The sequence below is a fragment of the Carettochelys insculpta genome, chromosome 33, assembly GCF_033958435.1.
Source record: "Carettochelys insculpta isolate YL-2023 chromosome 33, ASM3395843v1, whole genome shotgun sequence".
Taxonomy (NCBI): Eukaryota; Metazoa; Chordata; order Testudines; family Carettochelyidae; genus Carettochelys; species Carettochelys insculpta.
In genome coordinates, this window is record NC_134169.1 from 1,491,247 (window position 1) to 1,502,971 (window position 11,725).

An 11,725-nucleotide genomic window follows, 5' to 3' on the forward strand; every position below is an offset into this window, starting at 1 on the left:
AGTTACAAGTTTATTAAGCTACAGTTATAAGCGTGTGGTTACAAAAGGTTATTGTTTACTTCTTATATGCTAGCAAAGTGCAGGTGTTAACAAGTTACGTTACAATCCAATACAAAGATATCTGTTACCATCTAACACAATGATATCTTGATACTAGTTACAGAGCTCTAATTCTTTAGCTGTGCACAAAAAAAGTCAGAGACCTAGCATGGGTGTATCTTACCCTCTCTGCGTCTCCTCGATACCAGCGTAGCCAAGCCGGATCGGTCACTCAATTCCGACGGAAAGACGAATACGAGGTTGGGCGTCCCCAGCTGTGGACCTCGGGAGGCAATCACCTGACCCGACCAGCAGGAAGTTGGTCGAATGCACTCAGTTAGAGTTCTGCTGGACCCATCTTTTATACCCCCTTTTGGGTTACGTATTCTCTTTCTTATCTATGGTGCCAGATCATACTGGTTTGTCTTTGTGACTCCAGTTTGTTACAAGGGCATTTCTACTTAGTTTGCACTTGTAAGACAAGAGATAAACAATTTAGGAGTACAGGACATTCTTTTGTGCGGGCGGGGCACGTCCCCTTCTGAGTGATTGTGTGTGTGCATCATATTGATCAATGCCAGCTGGGGTGATTTCTTGAGGGTTCCCCCCCCCTCTCATGTTGACAGTCTGGCCTGTTAGCCTTCTAGCTGTACTTTGTGCTTCTCAGGGTCACGATAAGCCAGCATATCTGGGCCTCAATGAGGGCATCAAAGACTATGCTGTCAGCAGCCATTTCCGTGCCCTGTGTGCTCCTCAGTGGAGGGGTGGGGGCAACGAGCAAGCTGGCTTGTAAGGGGGAGACTCTGTCTGGCTACAGGGATGAGCTAATTTCTGAAAGAATCCTGAACAGCTCTGCTTTCTTCCTCATTGCTCTTTTTTCTTTCATGAAACTTTAACACTTGAGGGATAGTGGGGAATAACAGCCAAGAAGAAGTCCCATCACTTGAGCACTTGATTGCCACGTATTTAAGAAATATGAGCATAGAAGAATTCCAACCCTCAGACTGTGTCAACATAAGTGAGTTCTTCTGAAAGATTTTTTGAATGAAGGGGGCTCTTTCGAAAGAGCCCATGGATTGTCTTCACTCAAAAACCATTCTTTTGAAAGGAAATTGAAAGAATGCGTTGCTCCTTCTGCAATCAGTCTTCCTTTCCTGTTTCAGGAACAGCACCTCCTTTCCAAAGCTTCTTTTGAAACAAAATGTGCATAAACGCTTTGCAGGGCCCATCTTTTGAAAGAACCATCTTCATTTAGGATCCCTGGTCCATTCTTTCAAAAGAGCGGGAGCTGGGCGGATGCTCGCTTTTGAAAGAGCAGATCACTCTTTTGATAGTCTTCTTTGTGTGTGGACGCACTCTTTGAAAGAAGTTCTTTTGGATGAGATCTTCTGGAGGGCTTCTTTCAAAGGATCTCTGTGGAGTACCCATCGCCTCAGCGTGGCAAACTGGCAGTTCCTCCTTCATCCATTTCTTTTCAGCTAATGGCAAAGTACCTCCCAGCATTAGATCATATCGGGGTGATTACGTATGAAAGCCAGCTGAGCTGGAGCATGGCTCTTTGCTGTTGAAAGATTTGTGCTGCAGATGAGTACAGAATGAATTGAGCCTGCCTGGCTCATCAAATATTAAGCAAAACTAGCATAAAGAGAGTACCCCTTTCAGCTGTGTCAGGATGGCCGAGTGGTCTAAGGCGCCAAACTCAAGGTACTGTCTTTCCTTCACCTGGGGGTTCTGGTCTCCTGAAGGAGGCATGGGTTCAAATCCCATTCCTGACATCACTTTCATTTTCTACATGCCAAACTGGCCTCCAGAGGCTCCTGGAAAGAACTGACCTGTCAGCATACTTCCACTGGCTGGAGTCTACCAAGCCTTGCTTTGGGTTTCTGTTAGAGCAGTACCAAGACAGGCATAACTCAGACATGAACTTGGTGGGCAAGTGATGGTGAACCTGCAGTGTCAGTTTGACACTTGGAAGTTGCTGTGGGAGGAATATGTCTATTTGGGAAAGGATCCTGAGTCCTTATCCCAGCCATGTGCCTGGGCACAAAGAGCAATGGACCCTGCATGAGGTGTGTCATAGAGATAAGAGTTACCCCCACCAAAAGCACCACACTGGTGAAGGAAAAGACTTCTCTGTGTTTAGGCAGCTGACATTCAGCTTTATTGAATTCAATAAGGCAACAGATGAGCCAAACTGGACACCAGTAAGGCCAGGTCCAGCAAGGCTGCTTGATGCAGCTAACTGGAGTATTTTATACCCTCACACAAACAAGTCCAGAGCCAGAAGCAATTAGTTCGAGAAACATCAGTTATTTTCAGAAAGAAAACCGTTCTCAGCAAGGAGGAAGAGGCACTGGGGAGCAAGAGCCCCAAATGCAAGGAGTTCAGTGAGGCATTCCACTGAGCTCACCCTCCCTGCCAGGCCCAAACAGGTGAGGGAAAGTTCAAGCTCTTGTGAACATGCAGAAATAAGAAACAAGAAACAGCGTCTATCTAAGATGGCTTCCACAGCACCTCAGAAAAGAAAACGGCTGTGACGTGACCCACCAACCCGGCCGCACACCCAGCTCAGCATCCCCAGCTGGCCGCCCCCAAACTCCCAGCGAGGCCCAGCACACAATGAACAGCCCTGCCTTGGCCTGGCTGGACACCCACAGACATTGTTCCCTCCAGCCTTTTCCACCCATGTGTGCAATAAATTTTAGATGCTCTGAACTACGCACCAATGTGCAGCACCAACAGAAACAAAAGCCTCAGTGGTGAGCGCTCTGCTAATCAGCCGGGCAACACTCGAGTCTCTCCGAGCAGTCACACAAGGGCACAGATAACAGGGAACCCAGCCACAGCCACAGCACCACACCCAGCCCTGCCCTGATTTGCCTCACTGCCGGGCACAAGGGCTCAGCTCCCTGGGATGCACTGAGTGAGGCAGCCGACTGGCGGGAGGGGTCCGATGCCCTCACAGCTGCAGGGCAGGTCACCCACCTGCCCCTGAGCTCAGCCCGTGCTGGAGGCAGCCGGACAGCTTAAGCAGAACACAGTGTCAGATGGGGGGAGGGTCCTGAGTGCTGCTTCCCAGCCGTGTGCTTCAGCCATGGCCCTGACTTCCTCTTATAATCCAGCCTCCCGGTCAGAGCTGTTCCCGTTCCCTCCACGGGGAGGGGAGATGGTCAAGGTGCTCTCCTGTGCCATTGCATATGGCTGAGCACAGAGAGCCCCAGATCCCCACCAGTCCCGTGCGCTGGGAGCCAGGTGGTTGTTTGAATTCTGTGTTGCTGAGAGCGTCAGGCCCGGGCCCTCTGATTATTTACATGTCTCTGGTTTAACAGCTGGCAGGGCCGTTCAGCTGTGATGGTGGAGTGGTTAAGGTGTTGGACTAGACCTCCAATAGGGTTTTCCCTGGGCAGGTTCCAATCCTGCTCACAGCGAGGCCTGTGTTAGCCACACTCCTACCCTGGCAATACAGACAGGCACTCTGAGCACAGCCTGAGCTTGCCACACAAAGGTGTCTGTGCCTAGGGCAAATGCTGAGGCTGTGGTGCAGTTGCTGCTCCAGACACACACTGGCTGCTGCTGTTTGGGGGAGCCTCTCTGCCGTACCGCTTGCTGGAGGACCGAGGTGCAGACAGGTTTGAAGGAGGCGGCTGGGAGCTTTGAGTATCTCTGTGGAAAGCTGGTCCCAGGTGGGAGGGCCTGTGACGGAGAGAGCAGGAAACGTATGTGTGGCTGATCCAAGAGGCGATGGAGGCTGGGGTGAGGCTGACAGGAGGTGGGACCTGAATGAGGGTAGCAGTAGCGCAGGGCGGTCGCTCACGAAGGGCCAGGTGAGTGCAGAGCTGCCGCCTGTGTTTGAGGAGGTGAGAAGTGGGAGTCAGCAGAGGCTGCAAGGACAGGGGAGCTGTGTGAGCAGCAGGCCAGGAGAAGGCCCATTTTGCAAACGCTGTGCTAACGGAGCAGCTGCAAAGGAGCAGAGAGTGTCCGGGGGAGACACAAGAGCTGCAAATTCTGCCCAGGGCCACCCATAGCCCCTGTCTGTACCCATCCAGCAGGGACACATGGACAGAGCTGGTGCAGGACCCAGCCCCAGAGCGGAGCCTGCCCATGTCCGGACTGTGCTGCTCCCAGGGCAGGGCACTGCAGCTGGGGTTTTGTTCTCAGTGGAAGCAGGGGAAGAGGGAACTTTGGTCTGGGCCTCGCCCAAGGTCCTTCCATCAGGGTTTTCCTTTCCACTGCACAGAGGCTCTGGGTGAAGTGGGGTCAGTGGCAACTTGGGAAGGGTTGAAACAGCTCCCCTCCGCCCCAAGCCCTGCCCTTGCCTCTGGCTTTACCCCTTTCCTGCACCTGCCCCACCTGCCAGTGGGAACAAGGTTTGGGCTCCAGGCCCTGTGTGTGTCTCTGCGCCCTCAGGACTTTCTCCCACCCTTGGGGTTTGTCCCCTCACTCCCTGTGCACAGCCCCATGTGCTCCCCACTGGCACTTTCTCAGGAGCTCCCCACACTGCATTTAGTGCAGCCAGGGGCCATATTCTGCCTGGGCTGTTGTGCCGGTGGGGAAGTGCCCAGCTCCCAGGGCAGCAGGAGCAAACGGCACTTTCAACAGCCTTTCTCTGGGCACTGCTGAGCAGGGACCCCAGGGGCTCCAGGGAGGGACAGCCACATGGACACCTGCCTCAGGCCCTGTGGCTGGTGCTGCAGACTGATCTATTGCTCTCGGTGTCAGAGAGAGGGGAGTGTGACATTCATCTCTACAGGGAAGTGTCTGCCCCTTTCCCAGCCCAGCCCAGCACCTGGGAGAGACCAGAACCCCTGAGCCAGCACTGGGGACAGGCCCTTCTCTTTGAGGCAGCTGCCCATGTGAGTGGCTGCAGCTGAGCCAGGGCTGCCCCCACCTTACCCCCATGTGTGGCTGGGGCACTGCACCCCAGCTGTGTTTGGGGCCGTGCTCACCCCAGGAAGCCGCACTGCAGGGGACAGGAGTGAGTGTAGCCCTGCGGGGCCAAACCTGATGTCCTGTGTCCCCGGCTGACCAGCCCGTGGCAGAAAGGTTCCTGGCAGCATTCACTTTGGTGAATATAAAAGGCTCATAGAGGTATCACGTGAGGTGGCTGAGTGGTGAAGGTGATAGACTACAAATCCATTGTGCCCTGCATATTATGCAACCCTTCTATCAATGGCAGGTGCTTGCCAGAACAGCCGGGTTCAACTGCTGGGGGGTTTCTTGTCAAGGACACAACCAATCAGCTCAAGCCCCCACCCAGTGGCCTGGGACAATTTCAGCCCATTTGCTGGGTGCCTGTAAGGCAGTTCTCCCCCCCGCCCCCCCGCACCAGCACATAGTCTGAGATAGAAACAGCTTATTTAATAGCAATGACCATAATGTACCCCAAGGTTACAGTGACAGATGCCGTGTGTCTAAGCAAAGAAGAGACAAACCCCTTTACCCAGATCCCATCCCCATACGCTGTAGAACCAAGTCTCTTTCTGGGGCTCTTGGCCCTTTACCCCACACACAGTTTCAGGGTGTACCTCCTGCGGTGCATCCCGAACCCAGAGCCCATAGATACGTCACAGGGGCAGTACGAGCTGCCCACTTGTCTGCAGCATCCCACTGGCTGCCCCTCCTACAGGCCAGCCAGCCACCCACCGGTTGCGGTCATCCGCACTCTTCCTACATGCCATCCACCGCTACGCCTACCAGCCAGCCACCTGCCAGTCAGCATTGTCCCTCCCTCACCAATCACACTGCTGGGGATTGCCCTAAAGTAGAAACCTGTGATTTCAGCTCCATGTGATCTTAGCTGCTACTTTGCAACTTCAGCTCTTAATATCTCCAGAAGGGCTTCATGAACACCCTAGCACCCAACTCTTTGTTGCAACAGGTAGTAACAGCCAGACCAAACCAGACCTACAGCTTTACAACCAACCAACAGACAAGACCAAATCAGCAAGCAAGCCAACTAACCTAATTAGTCCTGCTCCTCAGATGTTTACAATGCTTTAAATCAGGGAGCCCTTCATTATCAACGTCTTTTGCAGCTGTGGCAACTGCTCTGTCCACTACAACAACCCAGAGCATTGGTGAGATCTCACAACTCCCACACTGAGTGTCAGCTTAAATTGTGATTTTACAACAACGTGTTTACAATAGACCGAATCTCATGGCTGACTTGCGACCCATTAGGCTTTGCCTGAAAAGTATCACACACGCACACCTTTGCATTCTCATGCAAATGACCTCTGGGAGACACATTCCTCCCAGCCTCAGTAACCTTGTGTTCCTGCTGCCACATTCCCTACACAGAGGTTCAAATCCCATTATCATTGAATCTTTATAGTCACCAGCCTGCTGAGGTTTGTTGAGTTCCAGCCTGTGTGTGTGATGTTGCTTCCTACACACCCCCTCCCTCTGCCTGCTGCCTCCCAGCTTCTCTGCTGGCCACAGGAAAAGCACAGACCAACTCTGGGAGGCTGAGCTGAGCTCTGGCTGCCAGAGGTGGGGGTGGGATGATTTCATTTGCCTGACAGGGCCCAGCTTGTCTCCAATGTCAGCCCAACAGTGCAGTGCTCATCTCAGTTCCCTGCAGTGCTGCTGCCAGGACCTCAGCAGGGCCCCAAACACAACCAGTGGTGCAGTGCTCTGGTAAAGAGGGGAGCCCTGCTCAGGTGCAGCCAATGACAGGGGAAGGGCACCTCCCCAAGGCTTCATATGGTGCTCTGGTCTCTCCTAGCTCCTGGGCTGGCAGTGCACATGTGGGAAAGGAGCAGGTACTTGAGCAGGGGGAATGAATGGTGCTCTGCCATGGACAGTAATAGCTCCATCTACAGCCCAAGTCACAGGGCATGAGGCAGGTCTCTATTCAACTGTGCCACCCTGTGCAGGCCCTGAGTTCTTCTGTGCTTCTCAGCAGCTGGGGAAAAGCCTCTTTGGGACTTATCTCCTGAACACAGCTGACAGGAGCCCCACAGTTAAGAGGCCCCTTTTGGGGAGAGCTGATTTTCTGTCCCATTTTGATGCTGGCTGCAGAGCACATGCTGCTTTGCTGGTGGGAGCAGCCAGGCTCTGTGATCTTTAGGGAAGTCCTCTAGCCACAAGCAGTCATGGCCCTCCCCTCCTCTTGTGCTGGCCTTGGGTGCTCTGGAGCATTAGAGCATCCCATGGAGGTGTCAGAACTAGCAGCCCCTGCTCCAAGGGCCCAGAGGGGGACAGATGAGTTGGGCTCTAGCCTGGAACTCTTCCTCTCACCTGCTGTCCCCTGACTTTCTTAGCCTGCTCTGGATGGTCCTTCCTTTAAATGCCACGTGTGCAATAGGAATTGCCTGGCAGCTCCAGGTGCTGGCAACAATTGTGTGGCAATCAGGAGAAGCTGTGAAAAACATAACCTCAATCCTCAGGGATCTCTTCACAAACTGGTAAGTTGCAGGGCCTCGACCTATTGCAGCCATGTTGGTGACTCAGCCCAGCCAGAGACCTATCTAGCTCCTGTGGGCCTCACTCATCCAGCAGGAGGAAGAAAACACTTCCTCAGGTGCACCTGTGGATAAAGAAGCCCAAGCTTTGGAGAAACAAAGATTTACAGCAACAACACAACCAACCAGCAGTCCACTGAGATTTGAACTCAGATTGCAGAGATCAGACTCCTGCTGTTTACACCCCACGACCTACCAAATGTAACTTCTTGCAACACCTGTGACTCTTGACAGGCTGGCCCCCTGCACTCCATGCCACCCTCCAGCTGTTTCACCTCTCAGGACACTCCTTCCTGCCCCATTTCTACCACTCTTCTCCCCTAGACATTGAGCCCAGCCCATCTTGCTGCCGGCTCCACCTGGCTGTAAGGCGACATTTCTTTAAAGCCCCCAGCAAGATGAAAAGGGTTATTTTTTCTTTTTCAATCAACTGCTTGCAGAGAATTAACAGAAGTGCCGAGAGTGGGGAGCTTGGTGGTGCTTGTGTAAGACTATCCAGCTGAGGGAGGACATAATGGTCTTGGCTGTGAATTCCCGGAGTAATTGATGTCTTCTCTACACACACATTTACAAAGTGTGCAGAGACCTTTCCTGCTGGAAGTGATGTATGGGATAGACTCTGAATGAGCACCTCTTTATGGAAATGAGACCCAAAATTCCTCATGTCAGTCTCAACTGTCAGTTTCGCTGTGTAGCCAGATTTCAACAAAGGGAGGGGTTTGCTAGGTTTATCTGCATGGGCACTGACAAATGTTAAGGGTTCGTCTCCATTTTCAGGATCCCCGTACAATAGAAATCCAGAGTATGTTGGTTAACGTGAGACAACTATTGTCATACAAGTGTCTGCCTTTGAAAAGGGGAGCATGGATTAGAAAGAAGATCACTTCACCTGAAATCAAACACTCTACCACTGGCTTACTCACACATTTCACTCTTGCTTGAACCACTTATCTTCAGTTCCCTGTGGGACAAACTCTTCTTCCCCAGGCTCCTTTTTCTGTCCCAGCCCAGAGTAGTTTTTCAAATGGGGGTTGATTCAACCTTCTCTCCTCAGACACACACAACAGCTTCCCCACCGACCTAGCTTCTCCCACTCACACAGCTACCCTCACTCAGGGAGGCAGATTTCCTTTGTGTGTGGGACAGTGTTCTTCTATCTGCTTGGAGGCTCTTCAGTAATTCTAAAGAAGTCAGAGAAAATGCACTGAAGGGCATCAGCAGATCTGTCAGGTGTGGCTGGGTTTGCATTCAGGGTAGGTAAGTCTTCTATCTGGCACATTTGATTATCTAGCCCCCCGGGTGCCCTGTGAGTGATAGAGAATAGAGCTTCCACAATATGAATATATCAAAGCAAATGAAAAACAAAACATGGGGTTGAAGACACATGCTCTGTCATTCATATTCCTTGTGTTTGCTTAGTCTCTTCAAGGAAGTGTTGGTGGTGTAGTGGTTAGCATGGCTGCCTTCCAAGCAGTTGGTCTGGGTTCAATTCCTAGTCAACACAGGTTTAGTTCTTCCTCCTTTTCTTTCAATTTCTCTGTTGGAAGCGGAGAGAGGAGATGACCTGTTCCTTGGTGAAATGGGAAGTGTCTTGGCTTTTTAAGCTATGATGCTTGGTGTGATCCAAGTTCTGTCAGCTAAAGGTTGTGGATAGCTTCTGTGCAATCCGCCCCACTGTCTTGGGGGTTATGCTGGGAAGGCGCAAGGCTGAGGGAGTAAACCCAGACAGGAAGTCCGGAGGGGAGTCCTAAGGCAGTTCTGTGCCAACTTCTGGCATTGACCTGGCAGTCTCTGCAGCTGAGCTGGTACCAGACGTAGAGGTTATCCTCTCCTTTGGATGATATCAGTGAAGCCGAGGGGGACACTTGCATCTGGGCAGCCCAGGGTCCCAAAAAATTGCCCAGGCTCGCGCCTGGACAGGTACTCCAGCATCTACAGTAGCTTTGTTAATTTTCAAAAGGCATTTGACAGGATAGATCAGAAAGTGACTTGAGTGCTGTTGGAGTCACAGGGAGTGAATAGAAGACTGATCGGTTGTTGAGAGGTATCAACAAGAATGCTCAGGCATAGGTAAGAATGTGTGGAGGGATGGGCATTTGGTTATAAAAAGTATCTTCATCATGCATCTTGACAAGATGGCGGAAAAAGTAGACGGAATAGCTGCTCGGGATGATAATCTACAAGCTGAGGTTCGTGGATGATATAGTTCTCATTAAAGATGATGAGAAGAAGCTGACAAGAATGGTGCAGGTGCTAAATGAGGAAGGGAAGTGATAAAGACGGATTATGAACATGAACGATGTTATGACCACTGAGACATGTGTGGATGGGCACCGCCAATAAAAACACATGCTGCCAGCTCTGGGTGCTCTTTTAATCAGCTGGGCAGCATTTGAATTTCTCCTGGATGGCCACTCAAGCACTCAGCTTCTGGGAAGCACTCGTGAGAACAAAACACTCCTGTGGGCTGCACTCTCTCATGCTCTCAATGATGACAGCAACCCACAGAGATGCGGGTATAGCTGCCCTTTGATAAGCCACTGATGCTGAGGCCTCCAGTGAGCTGTGACAGGTGAGCACACCTGAGAGCTGTGCTGAGGCTGCTCTCGATTATGCAGGGTCTGGTTGGTTAGGGAAAAGTGGAAAAGAGACATGGATGCTCCTCTTGGTTTTCCCATAACTTTTCCAGATGCAGTGAGGATCTGGCGCCCCTTCAGTTGAACTGGGGATGGTCTCTAAATGGGGTATGCCCACCCTTAGAAAGGGGTAGAATTAACAGCTCCTCAGTGACCCTTCCCTGAGCTAACACTGGCTCGACTGGTGCTGAGCTGCACCCGGCCCATCACTGCATGGGGATTTCTCTGGCGGGAGACAGGCACAAGAGAAAGTTCCTCACCGGATGGGAACTCTGATCGAAAGCTGTGAGCTTCCACGGCTGTAAGTGGTGTTGTACGCAGGGGAGGGAGAAAATGGCAGTGGGTGAAATAAGACTATCATACTTCCCCTTTATAAATCTATGGTATCCCCACATCTTGAGTACTGTGTGCAGATGTGGTCTCCTCACCTCAGAAAAGATATATTGGCGTTAGAAAAGGTTCAGAAAAGGGCAACTAAAATGATAAAGGGTTTGGAAGGGGTCCCACATGAGGAGAGGCAACAGAGACTGGGACTTTTTAGTCTAGAAAAGAGGAGAGTGAGGGGTGATATGATAGAGGTAGATGCAATCATGAATGGAGTGGAGAAAGTGGATACAGAAAAGTTATTTACTTGTTCCCATAATGTAAGAAGGAGAGGACACCAAATGAAATTAATGGGTAGCAGGTTCAAAACTAATAAAAGAAAGTTTTTCTTCACACAGGGCACAGTCAACCTGTGGACTCCTTTCCAGAGGAGGCTGTGAAGGCCAGGACTCGAACAGAGTTTAAAAAAGAGCTTGATAAATATTTGGAGGTGAGGTCCATAGATGGCTGTCAGCAAGGGGTAAAGTATGGTGCTGAGCCTTTTGTGGAAGGCGGGAGACGGATGGCAAGGGACAAATCGCTTGACCGTTGTCTTCGGTTCACCTCCTCTGGGGCACCCGGCACTGGCTACTGTTGGCAGACAGGATACTGGGCTAGATGGACCTTTGCTCTGACCCAGTATGGCCGTTCTTATGTTCACCTTATCGACTGGGTAAGGGCAGCTATGTTCTTATGTTATATCTTAAGAGCCTTTCTGAGGGCACTGCTGAGCAGGGACCCCAGGGGCTCCAGGGTGGGACAGCCACATGGACACCTGCCTCAGGCCCTGTTGCTGGTGCTGCAGACTGATCTATTGCTCTCAGTGTCAGAGAGAGGGGAGTGTGACATTCAACCCCACAGGCAAGTGTCTGCCCCTTTGCCAGCTGTGCACAGCCCAGCTCATCCCAGCTGCTGGGAGAGATCAGAGCCCCTGAGCCAGCCTGAGGGACAGGCCCTTCTCTCAGAGGTAGCTGCCCATGTGAGTGGCTGCAGCTGAGCCAGGGCTGCCCCCACCTCGTCCCCATGTCTGGCTGGGGTGCTGCACCCCGGCTGTGTTTGGGGCCCTGCTCACTCCAGGAAGCCACACTGCAGGGAACAGGAGTGAGAGTAGCACTGCCGGGCCAAATCTGCCCATCCTGTGTCCCTGGCACACCAGTGAGTTGCAGAAAGGTTCCTGGTAGGGTTGACTTTGGGACATATGAAAAACTTGTAACAGGAAAA

At 51.8% G+C, this 11,725-nt stretch overlaps 2 non-coding genes across 2 annotated transcripts; both read left to right on the forward strand.

Moving 5' to 3' along the window:
- The first annotated feature begins 1,705 nt into the window (after positions 1 to 1,705).
- TRNAL-CAA (transfer RNA leucine (anticodon CAA)) lies at positions 1,706 to 1,814 on the forward strand. Its single transcript has 2 exons — positions 1,706 to 1,743; positions 1,769 to 1,814. It is a non-coding gene; the product is annotated as a tRNA-Leu (tRNA).
- Positions 1,815 to 8,937: 7,123 nt separating this feature from the next.
- TRNAG-UCC (transfer RNA glycine (anticodon UCC)) lies at positions 8,938 to 9,009 on the forward strand. The gene has a single exon. It is a non-coding gene; the product is annotated as a tRNA-Gly (tRNA).
- Positions 9,010 to 11,725: the final 2,716 nt, after the last annotated feature.